The sequence below is a fragment of the Micrasema longulum genome, unplaced genomic scaffold (genome assembly GCF_059751315.1).
Source record: "Micrasema longulum isolate JH-2025_06_02 unplaced genomic scaffold, ASM5975131v1 h1tg000543l, whole genome shotgun sequence".
NCBI classification, from domain to species: Eukaryota; Metazoa; Arthropoda; class Insecta; order Trichoptera; family Brachycentridae; genus Micrasema; species Micrasema longulum.
Window position 1 is genome coordinate 362857 of NW_028277739.1, and position 17232 is coordinate 380088.

A 17232-nucleotide genomic window follows, 5' to 3' on the forward strand; every position below is an offset into this window, starting at 1 on the left:
AATATGATAATATAAACTGCTCCCCGGGGAGTTGAATCCAGTTGTCTACAAAAATTTGGACAAACTCAAAATATTGTCAAACAATGAACTTTGAATAAATTTATTTCGATGTTTTGTTAAAACTAGATTCATTTTCAGAATCAGAGACCTGCCGAGTCTGTAAAGGCAACTAACATAAAACTTCTACGGAATATTTCACTATTAATATTAGTTTCTTGCAGAACCACACAATGAAACTTTGTTTTTCTTTTTCAGTACTTTAAAGACACTGTACTTTTTTAGAAAAGACTAAAGATTGTTTAACTTTTTCAAAAGTCCACGTTGTTACTTTTTCTTTGAATAGCCTCTTGAATGTATACTGATTTCGCGTAATTCCTTCTTTCGAGTGCAAATAATTTTTCAAGTATTAAAACACTTTAAGATCAAGTATAAATATAAATATTGTGTAGTAAACACTATATAGAACCATGAATACTATCATCGAACTTTTTTATTTATTGCTGCCCCTTAGTGAAGCATATTTAAGCAAATACATTCCTTCACATACTTGAAACTATTTTAAATACCATCAGTTTTACATATACAAAAAAAGCAAAGTTTTTGCGTTGTGTTGTTTTTTAGTGGTGATAAATGTGCCTTGTGGTGTAGTGGTTGGCACGTTCGCCTACTACGCTTGAGAACCCGGGATATATTCCTGGCTGAGAGGGTGTATTTTTTTTTTCGAAGATGGTTCTTGACTACAGTATTTCACTGGCTGCCTAAAGTGTAAAATTAATCACCTTACATACCATATAACAAATGGATCCAGATGCACTACGATTGGAATAGGTGAAACTATTGACGGTTATAACGTATGTGAATTATTCTCGTATTACTTTGTCGTGTTCCACGACTATTATAAAAATAAACCAACAATGATCGGAGCTTAAACAAATTCAAACGTAATAATAATAAAAAAAATAATCGCCATTTTAAACAACTTAAAAAGGTCTAACCGTCGTTCGAACCGAACTACACCGGACGACCGCGTGACCATACTCTCCAGTCCTTTAAAACACGGCTGGCACGCCAATCCATTCCCCGCTGGACCTTGGGCAAGTGTGCACGTCTCTATCGGAACCCAATAGTTCCCGCACGAAGCGTAGAAGCTTCCAGCATTTTATTCATACAAAAAAATGTGCCGATCATAAAATGTTTCCTCAGTAAACCTGCTTGGTGGGTAAGCAAAAATAACGTTTAATTAAATAATAATACTCACTTTTCCATAAAGTTCAGTGCATAATTCGCTTCTCTTTTACAGATAAATAAATCAAAACAACGCTCATTTGAAATAGCGTCCGTTAAAACAAGCCGTTTTGTTATATCAACGACTCTCCATATTGTAAGTATCTTTTAAAGTACGGATCAATTTGTTTAATCTTTTGTCTAGTACCTTTTGTAATTAAATGCTTATTCTAGCATGAAGCGTCTCTTTACCCCCACAATTTAATCGGATCCACGCACGGTAATCACGTAATTGCGTCTCGCGCGGACCTTCAACTCCAATAACTTCTTTAAAGCGGCGGATAGTCAGGCTTTATCTCTTTTTCATGAAAATTCGCTAGGATGGTTTGAATCTACGAATAACCGGTATTTTCTTTGACCATCCATTGTCAAAGTTTGTGGTTCAGATCCTATCCAACACAGTGCCTTTGTCATCAGGAAAAGAGAATCAGACTATTTCCACAAGAGAACCCCTGGCCAAATTTATTTGGGTTGTTATTCACTTAGAACTAATTTTGCTTAATTTTCTTGTACATTATTAATCCACTAAATTAATATCAATCAGACTGTTTCCACAAGAGAACCCCTGGCCAAATTTATTTGGGTTACTAGTAACTTAGAAATAATTTTGCTCAACAATTTTGTACATTATTAATCCACTGAATTAATCTCAATCAAACTGTTTCTCGAAGATAGCCCCTGGCCAAATTTACAAATAAAAAAAACTTGTGCTTGAAAATAATGGTCACTGTTATAACATTTGAATTCTCAGAGGAATAACCCTGTAATTTGTTCTAGAAATACTGTTAACTGTTGTACACACTGTAAATTAACATTGTCCATTTTTGATGTTCTGTTTCTTAATAATTCTTAGAATAAACTCAATTGTAACGAACAACTGACTTATAATTCTGTTCTTCCAACCGAGTTACTCCTAAACAAGGAATAATTCGGGTACCTGAGGACCCATGGCTTCCTTAAAAGAACTCCGAGCAATACAAGACCAAGTTCTACCGGAGTGAGTCGAGGGCAAGATCGTAGTAGCAGAAGTAATACGATAATTTTAATTCAGTTTTTGACAGAGAAACAAGCGTACACAGTTAATTAATTTTTGTTTATTTCCAATGCAATGTAATAGCATAATATGATAATCTAAGTAGCATTTGCATTAACAAAAACATTGTTTTAAAATACGTTCGAATGCTAGATGCAAATAGAGGCCCAGGTAGTGATCGGATACCTCCAGTGTTCACAATTAATTGCGCACATAAATTATCTATTTTTTTTGCTCATATTTTTACAAAATCACTAACGGAAGGATTATTTCCAAGCAAATTGAAGAAAGCAAACACCATACCAATTCATAAAAGTGGGAAAAAAATTGGATCGAAAATCATTCCCCTATTTCCATACATCCAGTATTCAGTAAAATGTTCATAAAAATTGTTTATGATCAAGTTTGTTTTTTCATTTGTGACAAGATCTTTTGCAATGGTTTACTTTTTATCTGACAAACCAATGTCAGTCTGTTGTAATCGGTGGTTTCTGTTTGAATTTTGCTTCTATACCATCAGAAGTGCCCCAAGGTTCACACCTCGGGCCACTCTTTTTCAAAGATCATATTTATGATAACGGTGAATGTTTCAAATTTGCACAATTTAGTATTTTTGCCGATGATATGAAAGTATACTAACCTATCAATTATGATTAAGACAGTATACATTTTTCAGAAAGCCTGAATAGATTGAATACATATTGCATTAAGAACAGATTATCTATTAACATTAAAAATTGTCAGCAAATTTCTTTTTACCGCATTCGTTAAAAAAAAAAACTTATTTGAAATCAACGAGTTAATCATGATTTCTTCTTCGGAAGTCCGTGACCTTGGTGCTGTACTTGATAGTAAACTTACATAAAACAAACTTTTGGAAAATAATTGAGAAAAAGCTTACAAAAGGTTAAGGTTTGTCATACAATCAACCAAACCCCTTACATAAACTAATGCAGTAAGAAAACTTTTTTTTGTATGTACGTAGTGTCCTAGAGTTTGGTTTTCTGATTTGGAATCCTCAATAGAATACTCACAAAAATCATACTGAACATATTCACAGCTGTTTTAGATCATTTAATTTTTAAAATAATGTTTCGGTTTCAAGTAAGGCCGAGTCCGTTCATTTTCATGAGGTTCAAAATCTTTCAACTCGGCGTATCATGTTGAACATGCTTACTTTATAAAATTGTTTAAAACCTAATCGATAGCCCAAAATAGTTTGAAGCATTTCATATCAAGTACCTGTCCGTAAAACTCGTCATTATGTACTTTCCGACATTCCAAGCTCAGACTAATTATATGAAAAATAGCACTCTTCGAAGAACACAGACTACCTATGACGACAGTTTTGGTGACATCGACATAGTTCACTATAAATACTATATTTTTGTCAGATCTGTTAATGAAAGTGTCATTTTAAATCTATCTCCTGCTTATCTTTTGTACATAAAGAATATCTACTACTCGTATCTAATTGATCATTGTTGGTTGTGAATTTTTATTAGGAAATATAAATGTTCAAACTAATATGAACTATACAATGTTTTATCTATTTCATGCACTTTTTATTTAATTTGGTAATGTATCCAAAATAAAACAAGTTTATTGGATTGTAATTCTACTTTATTTTTTATAAAATATACAAAGGGTATATTGTGACGCGTTTCGTCTTGTTAGGACATTTTCAAACAAACTCATTTTCAACAAGACGAAACGCGTCACAATATACCCTTTGTATATTTTATAAAAAATAAAGTAGAATTACAATCCAATAAACTTGTTTTATTTTGGATACATTACCAAATTAAATATGGAATTCTACCAATTATCTGCATACACAATATATACACTTTTTATTTATTTAGTTTTTGCAATATTCCTTTTTTTAGTAATACTCTCTTTTTGTAGTCATAATAAATTAATGCGAAATCTGCAATTGCTCTTAATTTTTTTTTTGTTTTCTTGTACGAAAAAGACTACGATTTTCATAATAAATAAATAAAAATGAAGTGTTATGTGCACCACTGGTGCAAATATAAAGATCATGATAAATTATTTGTCCGCCTACAAGTCCAGTGGTCAACAAATTTGTATACAGTGCAAGATATCACGGGTTCCATTCTCAATATGGTTGCCATTAACTATTTATTAAAAATAAAAAAAAAACCGCAGTTTTTTGTCGTCACTATATTAATACTTTTAGTTAAAAACTGATCTTAAAAGTACAAATTTTAATTGAAATAAGCCGAGACATCTCGCACAGTAGACAGACGAAGACGAATCAATGTAGATCAATTTCTATTCTTTGATTTTTCGTTTGAATTTTTCTATTTCAATTTTACTGACACACTCGTAACAATTTCTACATTTATTTCCTAACCACATATTTCAAAAATGCAACCACAGATCGAAAGCCAATCTATTTCTAATCCCAAGGCTCGAAGAATCCATCCCCAGTATGTTTCCCTTACTACCGTTCAACTGTCTACCTAACTGTAACACATCTCACTTGTTCTACCCCCATTAAATTTTATAACACCTTCTTCGCAAAACATTGCAGTCTATTTCAAATAACTTATATTGTCTTAGCATTTTGATTTCAAATATAAAGTATATTTCAACATAAAAATTGAGAAAAACAACACTTAAACAATAACATATTTATTATAAGCTTCGCGAATTCGAAAACTCATATTTTCAAAGAAATTTACGTGTGGGTGATTTGTTGTACAAAACTGCAATTTTTGAACTAATAAAATGTAACTTAATATTTCTTAGTATTTGTAAACAATCAATTACTGACCTTTTTTTACTGGTTTCGAGACACGCCCGCCTGTGTCGGGAAATTATTCACAGTTTATTTTCTCGCCACATTCACGCAAAAACTGAGAATTTTAGGGACCATCAAAATGCGTGCAGGGAATATCACCTCTTTTTAAATTAAAATTATTGGGGGTCTTTCATATACTGTCGAGTAAAAAAAACTTTATTTGTTCTTAAAGTGGCATAAAAAATATTTTTGAATTTATAATTTTAAATTCCCGCGAAAACGGTTCGTTGCATTGGCCATGTCTCTAATTCGACATGATTCGGTTAAATGATGAACTTCGTTTGTGACCAATCAAATTAAAAAAGAACATCGTTACAAATCCTGACCTCACAATTGTCAAGGTCAAATATGTCGCGTATTTGAGAAGACATATTTTTTAGCAATTTTATTTTATTTGTTAATTTGAGCACGAATTTGGCTCAGCGGCACCATTTTCTCCATCGTGTCGATATTTTTTAAATATTTTAAAAGACCGTATTAACCTCTTAAGGACAAAAAAAGTTTTCAAGACAGGGGTTCAGGATTAGATTTCCCTTAAGAGGTGGGATTTGAGGTGGAGACTGACGATTTTTTAAAATTATTTGAGTAGCAATAAACTTTCAAGTTGATCAAATGTTTGTCTTAGTTATTTTTAAGTTGATGTGTTTTATGTTATTTATTAACCCTTATATAATATCATTTAAAAAAAAATATTTCTGATATTAACTCTTGAATGGGAGATAAGAAAAACGTGTTGAAAAGAGAAAAATTAACAGTGCACTAAGAATAATAACAACAGTAATAAACAGTAGAACGAATGAGTGATGAAAAAATAGTTATACTAAGTAAAAGACAAAATATTCTTAAGTTCAGATATTTGAAAAAAAAACATTGATTTAAACAAAAATATAGTTTAAGCCTGTTAAAGCAAAATAAATTTTAAAATCCAGTTAATTAAAAAAATACTGATTTGAACGAATGAAAAATACACACACAACTGATGTTTTACTTGTCTTATGCATTGGACGTATATCTTTGCCATCTAGATGCTGTTGTCTCATTCACACAAACACCTTCCACGAAACAGTGTCTCTGTCTTTTTTGTTACAAGTTCTATACTCGTGCTCTTTTTTACTCAGTTTAACATTTTTATTGTATTAGCATCACACATTTAATTATTTTGGTAAATGGTTTGGTTACCAAAACTTATTTAATTACTCTTCGCATAGCATGAATGGATATTTTTAAATTAAAATCCTCAATATATATACAAATTTTACCCAAATCCGGTACAAAAAAGTCCATTTGAAGATTTTAAAAATAGAACTTTATCATTAACTATTTTAAACAATCTAAAATACCTAGAATATACGACCAATATAACAATATATTTATCGAGGCTGATATTTTTTGTGATAATGTATGTAAATTTAGGTCAAAAATTATAGAAATTTTGAAAAAGCAGATATTTAACTTTATGATTATACACATAATTTTTCAATTCGTTTCTTTTACATTTATTATATTGAATATAATTTAAATTATTGTATAAAGTGTTAACAATTTTTTTGGTGTGTGCACGAGTGTCTTACACTAATATACAAAGATTTTGGAAATATTTGTGTACATACTGTTTGTTTACCTAATAAAATAAATAAATTAATTAATAAATTACAAAAAATACGAGAAATAAATCAAATTTTGTATCCTATATAGACTCATATTACATCATAGTCACACAAGAGCTTATGATGATATTGTTTTGTACATTATTGTTGTGTTATGTTATTTAATTATATTATTCGTCCAAACTCAACACGGGACTTCCTATGGACGAATATTGCGAATAAATAAATATTGGAACATAAACATCTAAACACTAACTACACCATCACTACGGGTAAATTTAGAAAAATTAAATAAATTCAAAGTAAATTTAAAGAATTTTTTTGAACAAGTGTAAAAAGTGCATTTAATTTGAATTAGTATGAATGTATTATTATTTTCTATTTTTTTTTTATGTATTCCATAAGTTTTTTTTTCTTATGTACTCGTGTATTCAAAATTATATAATGTCAAATAAATAAACGACTATAACAGTGTAAGTCACTCTCCAAACACAAGAATTAGTCTTTTGTATTTGAAAGCTACAGTTACAACATTTAATAAATGTATAAAAGAAGATTTGCATACAATTTTAAAAAACATGTACTATTTATGAAAAATATTATTTAATTTTTGAAAAAAACATATCCTTTAAATGATGTGTTCAAATTCGATATATATGTTTATTATGTTTATAATGATATATCTGATTTTGTTTTTCTTTTATTTTTTTCTCTTTTTGATTGAGCTGATACTGTTTTACTACCGCCCTTTTTTTACTGAAATTGTTTATGTTAAGATATTTATTTTTAAGTAGGATTAATATTTCTATAGGTAAACTTCACCAACAAGCCACAAAAAGTGGCTGGGTGAGGTTTTCGTATTTATTAGTTTTTTTTTTTATGTGTCTTAATTTTTATTCATGTGTACTTTTAAAATTAAATAAATGAAAAAAGGTAATTTTAATTTAAAAAAAAAATAACAATTTAGGGGTTATAATCAAATAAAATAATATGTGTGACGTGAAAGAAAAACACAACATCATATAAAGCAGAAAAACATATTTCAAACTACATGTAACATTAAAAATGTTGTTTTACTCTTGGTGTTCATTTTTTGATTAGGAAAAAAATGAGCACAACGTATGTTATCATTAAAAACTAATTAATTTTAATCTGCCTTTCTTTTATTCAAAAAAAAAAATTAAAGATAAAGTTTTAATTTTTAAAAAAAATCGTATACTTCTTAACTGCAATATATGCAGGAAAGTCTATTAGTAAAATATTGAGTCGAAAATTACGAAGTTCAGTTACTCTGTATCGTCAAAGCTGTAATTTTTTTATTAGCATAAAGCCATCTCCCACAAATTGACAATCACGTGGAAAATTTTAAACAAGTTTTCATTCCCTCGCCTTATGCAGCTAAAGTAATCCACTTGCATCATTCGGGGAGGCGTTTACTTTATGGCATTAAGTCTTACTCTGCTTCGAATAACACACGAAAATCAATATGTGAAACATGCCACTAACTAAACCGTAAAGGGAACCGTTTTCATTTTTATGAAACTGGATCGTGTAATTTTACTCAAGTCAAAAATTTATTTATTTTAACAACATGACTATCGTGATCCCTGATCTGAGATCACTATACTTAGGTATAGTTAAAATCATATTAAATTTATAAATTCAGTGAAATCCGGATATGAGAATCGTGGATAATGTTATCATTCGAATATTCATCGTCATCGTCATCGTCATCGTCATCGTCATCGTCATCGTCATCGTCATCTAAGGGTTAAATAGGTTAATAAAAGCTAAATTTACGTTAACCCTGCTTGGAATCAAGCCTCGAACCTCAAGTATGATAGGCGAACGCGTCAACCATTATTATTTTTTATCAAGTATAAATACTGATTTTTTATATACTACCATCATTGCCTACAACTAAAATTATTTGTATTCATTTTACAAAATGTTCCTTATTGTTTAATATTTATAATTTTACCTTGTTAATTGCTTCGAACAGATCACGTTATATACTCGTAATTGCTATACTTCGGTTGAACAGAAAAAGTTAAGAGAAAATCTAGACTATTAAATTTCATCATTTCAGTATTTGCTCATGTATGGCTTCTATGAATTAAACGCTTAAAAAAATAATATCACAAAGGAATTTTCAGACACAATTTTCGCTCCACGCTTATAAAATTATTTTGTTTCTAAGAAAATGTGAAAGGATTTTAAATGTTCCATGAATTTATTTTAGTTTTTATTTTTCAAAACCTTGCCACGTGGCCAAGATTTTTTTTCTCAAAAATCCGCTTTGAGATGTAAAGGTTAACGTTCTTAGCACTTTTTTATTAGTAAAAAAAATGTTAAATACAAAAATAGAATAAACAGGAAAGTTCGTTACACAGTGAGATAGAACCGTATTTATTCTTTCACCGAGAAAGATATTACAACTAATTTTATGTATAGGCACCTATATAAATTATATTTTGTGTCTGCCTCGTGCCCAGCGTATTTGCCTACTATGCAAGAGGTCTTGGGTTCAATTACCCACGTGCTGGACATACAAATATTTATATAAAAAGGTGTTTGTAAAGTAGAATATTTCATATTCGCAGGTCTGGCACTTTAAGCCTAAGACTGATAATCTGACCTACATACTGAACAAATCCAAGATATGCTTCCATTGGTGTACCAATGCAGTGTTTTTTGCACCGTTGGGTGCGGAAAAAGAACGAGAACATGTTTTTCTAATTATGAAAAATTGTTTAAAAAATTATAAAAACAAATATGAATAATACATTATGGTAAAAAATAAACGGGAATTTGAAAAAAAATGCACAATTTTAAGTTTCAATCAGTTTTCATTATTATCTCTTTTACAAAATTTGCCCTTTGCGGCAATATACTGATGCCAGCGCTTAATTCAATTGTCCATGCACTTTTCAGAGGCTTGCAAAGATATGGCCTTTAGCTCTAGCAGCAAATTATCTTTTATGGCATCAATCGTCTCAAAGCTCGTTCCTCTTAATAGCAAGATCTTGGGAAAAGAAAAAAATCAGACGGGTCTGGAAAATACGGTGCTTAGCTGATGAGATTATTCGAACTTTTGGCTAAAAACTCCGAAACAATCACCGCTGTATGAGACGGCGTTCTATCGTGGTGTAAAATCCACGAATTGTTCTTCCACATTCCTTCAGTGTTTTTGAGACGAGGGAGGCAGTTGCGCATTTCATCCCCAAAACATTTCAATGATAAGATGCTCAATAACACAGCAAGCTCTCATTGACCGGTTTAAGTTTACTTTTGTAAATTTACTTTGTTTTCTCTTCTGTTCATGAAGCATTATATCAAAAGCTCGTCGACTTGTGCCGATCACTATACAATTATACAACAGATGGACTCCACACTTAGGATTCTTACTTAAGAGTGGCTATTGTATCGCATCCATGATTTGAATTCTCTTTCACGCTTTTTCTTTCCCTTTGTGAAGCATTTGGCTAACACCAGTCAGCTCTACTCAAGCCCTGTCTTGCGTCAGCTCCTTTGCTTCATCCCAAAACAGTTCAACCTCTCAACGCTCTTCTGAGAGCAGCTAGCGTACAGTCATTAGCGGTAAAAAAACTTCTTATAGTTAACAATTATGGTTGATCTTATGTAAGATTTACAGCAAATAACAGCCATTTTCAGAGGAGCATTTTCATGAATACGCTTTTCAGACTGTCGGGTTTTCCTTAAAATTTCTTCGTCCCTGACAATGTCAGATTATTCAAAGTTTTTACTGCAAGCATCTTTTTAATTGATTCATTATTTTTTTGTATTTTGGTGAGATAACTCGACTCACATCCGTTGAGCAACACTTTCAGGATGCATGTGTTAAAAGAATGATACTCCATTTTCGTCGAATAATGTAACGAATCCCAGACAAGTATTTCGTTGAAGAAGTTGATAGGTGGACCTCTAGAACACAAAATTGTAGACCCTAGGAAAATAAAAGAAAAATGGGAAGACCATAGACGAGGTGGACTGACGACATCGTAAAACTCGTGGAAATGAGTGAAAACGGAGTGCCCAGGTCAGAAAAATATAGTAAAATTTGAAAGAAACCTATATCCAGCAGTAGAGAGAAACGAACTATTAAGAAAAAAAAGACTAAAACTCTTGCTATATTTTGTTGTTAAGCTCTTTTTGCATACTATCGTCTCTTGTTATGTTTGTTCTGTAGCTATTAACTTTGGCAATTGGTCATCCATAATATATAAAGTACTAATCGCAATCAGAGCAGGTTATGTAGGATGTTACATTGGTATTTTTACATTAACCCTAAGCTCTTCTTAATATGAGTTTTTTTGTAATGAGTGAACAAGATCTTTTTAAGCATCGATCGACGGGCGACGCGCGACGTTTACCGCGTTGTTGATACGTAACTGGTTTCTTTATTCTAGACCAGATAAAGAAATTGAGTGATTGTAACTAAGAAAAAAAAGTAATGTTTTACTATTGTCTTCAATGCACCCATTTACAGTAAAAAAAATCATTTAACATGAGTTTTATGATTTGCAAAATTTTTCGAGAAAGAAGAAATAATTTTTGAAGCAAAAAGTTAGTTAATTTAAATAAGTGTGAGCTAACGAGCCAACCGATATCAGAGGCGTCTCTCGAGAGAAGTGTCAAGTGTAAATCCGCCTAGAAATTACACCCGGGAGGGCAAACTCTCCTTGGTGTCCGGTATTTAAGCCGTAGAAGAGTTAACAAGAGAAAAAATAAAATACTACGTGGAAAAATCTTACTAAGAACGAATTTTGTAAGGAAAACTTGAAATATTTTGTGCAAATTTAACCAGCATCATTAGGGTTTCAGCAACAAATCAAAAGATTGCGGTAGGAAATTCAAAAAACTTGAATGCAAAATATAATTATGAAAGTAACTGGTTATTTAACGTCAGTGAATTATTTTACTGTGTGGCGGTGCCTTGAAATTGCACAAAATACAATACGACACCGGTCAGCAAAGGGCGCTGTCAAAACGTGAAAAAATGAGAAAACTAAAAATATCACTATTTTCTACGCCAATAGCCTCAAAACAAATACGTGATGTTAAGCTTTTAAATATCTTGATTTAAAAATACTGTTATTGGAAATTCGATAAAAGATTTTTTTCACGAGAATGCGTCATCGCGAATCATTTGATAATCATGATCTGTCTAATAATCGTAATTAAATATAATCCATTCAAGATATTTTTCCAACGGATTAAATTTCAACATGGCTGTCTTTAGCAGCCGTTATAAAATTAATGAAAGAAAGACAATTAACCAAGAATGTCATTTTACAAAATAAAACTTTGACCGTAGCGCGATCACAAGCGAATGAATGTAACTAAGTCATCACAAATAAATATACTTGGGATGCTATTTTTAGTAAACGCACGAATATTAGTCGGGCCAATTAAGCATACATTTGTCAAGGTGATTATTTTCGAATATTTCCAAGACGTCATCGTTCAAAAAAGTGAATTTATAGTGTCTAGTGTATAGTGCAAAACAGTGTCCGCCTGGTAGGGCACACCTGATAGGGCATATTAAGAAGACGAATGTTTTTTTTTAGTTTAGAGAGTAAATTTGAGCCAACAAACTAAATTTCTCAACTTGCATCCTTTATTGCATTAAAATACGTTTAAATGAAACTTTAAAAAATAACTAATAACATTCAATAAAAAAAATCGCTGAATTTCCGTAAGAAACAAAACGTGTTCGATACTGTTTTCACCCCCCATTGCGCATTTCTCTTTTGTTCTGTATTTCGTTACACCCAGTAAACAGCCCTTAAATTACGTGAGTGATTTTTCGCGTGTCACATACGATATACTTTGATTATACGTAACTCGAATATGGAACTCACAAGGGGTGGGATTAGGGAGGTTTGGTATTCTGATTTTCTAGCATGTGCGAAGAAAAAATATTTTGAGTTGGTCCAAATGTATGTAGACAAAAACTGGATTGCAGCAAAAGAGCTTATCATCATCATCATCATCATAACACTATCCGTTCCTGACGCTGAGTGAAAATACTAAATAAAACATATCGCAATCATCTGTTACATAAAGCTAAAATGATCAGTTATACGTTTCAGTTACCAGTCAGAGGAAAATGAAATATTGCTTCGAAAAATAATATTAAAAATTCATATTTAATTTTGACCTTGCCAGTAATCAAGCTTGGTAGCTCAAATATGGTAGGCAAACGCACCAACCACAATATTACGAAGAAGACTTATCCGCAATTGATTTCATTTTTCACGATGTTTCCCATAGAGTAGCTGTTGAGTCAAAAATACAACAGAAATGAAGCACATTAAAAAAAAAAAAAAATTGAAATAAGGGTTTTTTTTATTTATTTTTTTCTTATTTTTCCACTTTTGTTTCTTTCATGTGACTTTAAAAACCTTATCGCCAGCCAGCACTCTCTTTCCTTTCCACATTTATCTCACCTCATTAATTTCTGCAAAATACAACCGAAAAATAACTGCCTCACTCTTTATTTACAGTTCTCTATGACGCAGAGAGTCCATAGGAGTGAAGAAGAGGCTACTTGGTTTAAGGCTCTACTGAAGCATCCGCAGCACGTGATTATGTCAGCTTCCTTACCGCACCTTCAAGATGCTATTTACTTGAGTTTTGTAAAAATTACCTCAAGGGGCTTCCTTACTTCCAATGTCTGTCAGTCAAATTGTTTTTCTCTTTTTCAATGCTGATGATTTATCAGATTTCACAACAAACGTGTAATGGACGGTTTCGGTGTTTGCTCAAAATTCTCAACACAACTATCTAGGTCCCATTGTATTGCTGCAATCTGTAGCTAACTTCGTGGTCAATAATCATATAATGGTTTTTTTTGCATAGGTGACTCTATAAGGTTATTATTCTAAGGTTGCAAACAATCACTGCACACTAACCGTTCTGCCTATTAACCAAAAAACCACGCCAGGAGACCCAACTACAGTGGTGAGTTACAACACAGAACACCCAGGCTTGAAATAATCGCATTAATAATATGGCGAACTTGAATGCATCATCACGTATGTTAAGATTGTATAATAATGTGGAAAGTAATGCTGATATTGATATCTTTAATGATACATGAAGTAATTATAGAAAAATTGTAAAGCAATTTATAAAATTAAATATTCATTTATGCTAGTTACGTAAAATAATTTCAAAAAACCTGTTAATAATAAATTATTGTAATAACTTTTAAAACACAATAGAATTGAAATAAGCTATTCAATTTAAAAAAATATAAATTATAAAGTTTTTTTTCTTTATTTGTGAATGCTGTGTTCACATATAATTGATGAACAATATCTGAAATAACAATTTGTGATTGTTATACCAATGTATGGTTTATTGTCTGTGAACCAAAATAAATAAAATAAAAATAAAATATTTATTTTGTGTTCTCACTGAGAATCGAACCCGGAACCTTCCGTGCTCAAGTCAAGTGTCTTAACCATTACACTACAAAGGCCGCCATTGTATGTAGTTATCTTTGTAGACTGAAACTAGAACCTTTTACATGAAAGCCTAGTATCTCAATAGAGATAATGGAAATAACTGATAGTATTCATTAGTAATATTTCTATAAAGACTTCACCAAAAAGTCAACAGATGTCACCTTTGTGGAAATTCGGAATAATGTGATAGAACTTCTGTTTAGACAAGATCCGGAATAAAATAGGGAAAATGACGTAGAAATCACAAGCATTTTGCAGATTGATGAATGTTAGATAGTTTGTAAAGTGATCATCAAACTAGCCAATTGCAGATCATAAGCCATGTAAGTGCTTTATAATCCCTCTTGAAATATCAATAAGTATTCTTTCTTTCAATCAGAGGCCTAGCGGCCCCATCTGTCGTACACAAATAATGCAAAAGGTTTATTTTTGTATGGTTTCTTCCAGTACAAACTTTATTAGGTTGTACGGGGCAAATTCCTATCCCAGAAATTTAATCCCCGCTGGTTAAAAGAGTAAGAATGGATATTCAAATAAATGTTCAAGAAAAAAGTTTGAGACTTCAATTGCATTGTTTGGAAGCCATGTTGACTTTTTTTACTCACTAAGCTATGTTGCACGTGCAACAAAGATAAATATTATGTAATAATTTTACCAAACGTACGAATTGCCTGCTAGTTTATTAAAATTATTTTATCATTCTCTGGAGGATCATATCTGACTCATTTTATCTATGGAATTAATGAACAAACTCCATACCTCTAACTTGTCACTCCACAAAATAAACCATTAAGTTACACTCATTTGTGTGAAAAAATGCAAATTTGTATATTTTAAATATTTTCTTCAAGCCGTTGAAACTGACAACAGATTTATTTTTGATTAAATACAGTCCAAACTAATTTATTTTTTTGCTTTTGATATAAAACACAGTTCAGCCAAGAAATGTATACTGACGGTCTCCGTGGTGTAGTGGTTAAGATGCTTGATTCTTGCGCGGGAGGTTCTTTGATCGTTTCTTGGTGTGATAACAAAAATAAGGATATGTGTTGTATCTCAATCCGGGTGTTTTGTACTTTAATAACACTCAAAATGCCTATGTTTGTAGATCCCTATTTTTAAATTCTTCTATCTGATCATGTCTAAACATCTACATACCGTATAAAAAAAATGTCTTTTATTGTACGTATATCAATACTATTAACATTATTAAACATATTTTGTAAATAAAAATCTGACGAAATTTTAATATTGCTGTATGGTTACATTTTTGGATCAGTTGCACCGAAAAAAGCTAACTGATTATAAAATCATGGCAACGTTTTAGTCAAAATGGGCAAACAGCTTGCTTTAGCTAATCCTTGTTCATAAAAGTAATTTAGTCCATTTTAATAAAACGTGACAATTATTCTACTTTCAATTTATAGAAACTTAAGGCAAATTAAAAAATAAATTGCAGTGTTTAAAGCGCTTGCTTAAATAAGCCAATGTCAAGTTATAAGCACCGTATAAGCATATGTTCCCACATTTTTTTACTCTTAAGTTCTCTACATTCTGTTATAATACGAGAATCTGGCAAAAAGTACATAATTTACTTTACTTTTTATATTTATACAGTAACATGCGCACTCCTCATTTGTTATGAACAGTTGACGTATGCTTCTGCGCACCTTTATTGATAGCATATGTTTTAACTAAAATAACCTTATTGTTTAAAAAAATCTGAATGAAGTTTTACATTAAAAGAATTTGAGGAACTGATGAAAAATTTAAAAAAAATTTAAATCTTATTACAGTATTTTTTCATTATCATTTTTCAATTGTGTAAAACATAAATAATTCAAATTATATAAGGTATACTTATTTACATTATATGAAGTATTATTTCGGAAAAAATAAATGTATTTCAAATTAATTGAAGGGTATATTTTTAATTTGTAAAGTGTTCTAGGAACGAAAGATGTATTATTCCAAATAAATGTTCATCTGACTCACCTGCTTAGTGAGACCCCTTAAGTTGACGTATTCCAATTATGAAAAAAGCCTCGAGCGCAAAAGCCTTTCCGGTTGAATTGTCATAGCGTGCGTGCCTCCAACGCAACATACAAGTAACTTTGTAAGTATACCTGCACTCAAAATACGTACACTCTGAATAATTAACCGGCGTTTTGATTGACTACATAATTTTTTACTGTCCACTCAAACCAATATCGTAATACTAATTTTATAATAGTTTTCCTCGTTACGGAACTCCATACGTACCGTTTGGCGGCAATTACGAATTACTCACGTTCGAATTGGATTCTATTTCTACTGTTCAAATTGGGCGCAATCACGCGTCAGTTATTGACGTGTGTGTGACAAACCGTGATATGTCATTTCGTAATTTCGGGGTTGGTTGGCGGTGCGACGCACGGGGCGCGGGGGGAGTGTTGGAATGGCGAGACGTACTCCTCCCGCGACGTTTGGGGGGAAACTGACTGGCCGGGTTGTTCCCGCAGCTCCGTTCCACCCCCAGAACCCTCCCCCACTCCCTTCCCTGACCTATCCCCTTCCCTAAACAGCTCCAAGCCATGCTACCCTACCTTCACGTGTATTGACTGTACGCTAAAAGATACGTCAAAGACGGTCCAAACTTTAAATTCATGAAAAGGAATGTATTTACTGTTAGTAGGTAAAAAAAAAACATTTGTTTTAATAAATTGTGGCTAAAAATTGAAAATACTATATCTAGTACAGCTTGAAATTTTTTTCGGAAAGCGTAAGATAATTGATGAGATAATTATTATAAAACACGTACCGTATGCTATGACAAAATTAAACAGTAAGTTCAATAAAAAAATAAAACCATTGTTTAAGAAGTAATTTGAAAAATTCATCTGTAATTTGAAGGCTGCTACCAAATGCTTATTATAACCAACAAAAAAGTTATTGAATTTGAGAATATTTCATCGACATCCATAAAGGTTTATGCTTTTTTTC

At 31.5% G+C, this 17232-nt stretch overlaps 1 protein-coding gene and 1 long non-coding RNA gene across 3 annotated transcripts in view; one reads left to right on the top strand and one right to left on the bottom strand.

The window, feature by feature from the left end:
* The window catches only part of LOC148280767 (neurotrimin-like), a 253317-nt gene extending 236630 nt beyond the window's left edge, over positions 1 to 16687 (bottom strand). For both annotated transcript variants that reach the window (XM_088227843.1, XM_088227842.1), the window contains exon 1: positions 16246 to 16687. The gene's annotated coding sequence lies outside the window, so the exon portion shown is untranslated. The remainder of the gene's footprint in view (positions 1 to 16245) is intronic.
* LOC148280768 (uncharacterized) lies at positions 1090 to 14110 on the top strand. The gene is made up of 3 exons (XR_015822517.1): positions 1090 to 1219; positions 1301 to 1381; positions 13285 to 14110. It is a non-coding gene; the product is annotated as an uncharacterized LOC148280768 (long non-coding RNA).
* Positions 16688 to 17232: the final 545 nt, after the last annotated feature.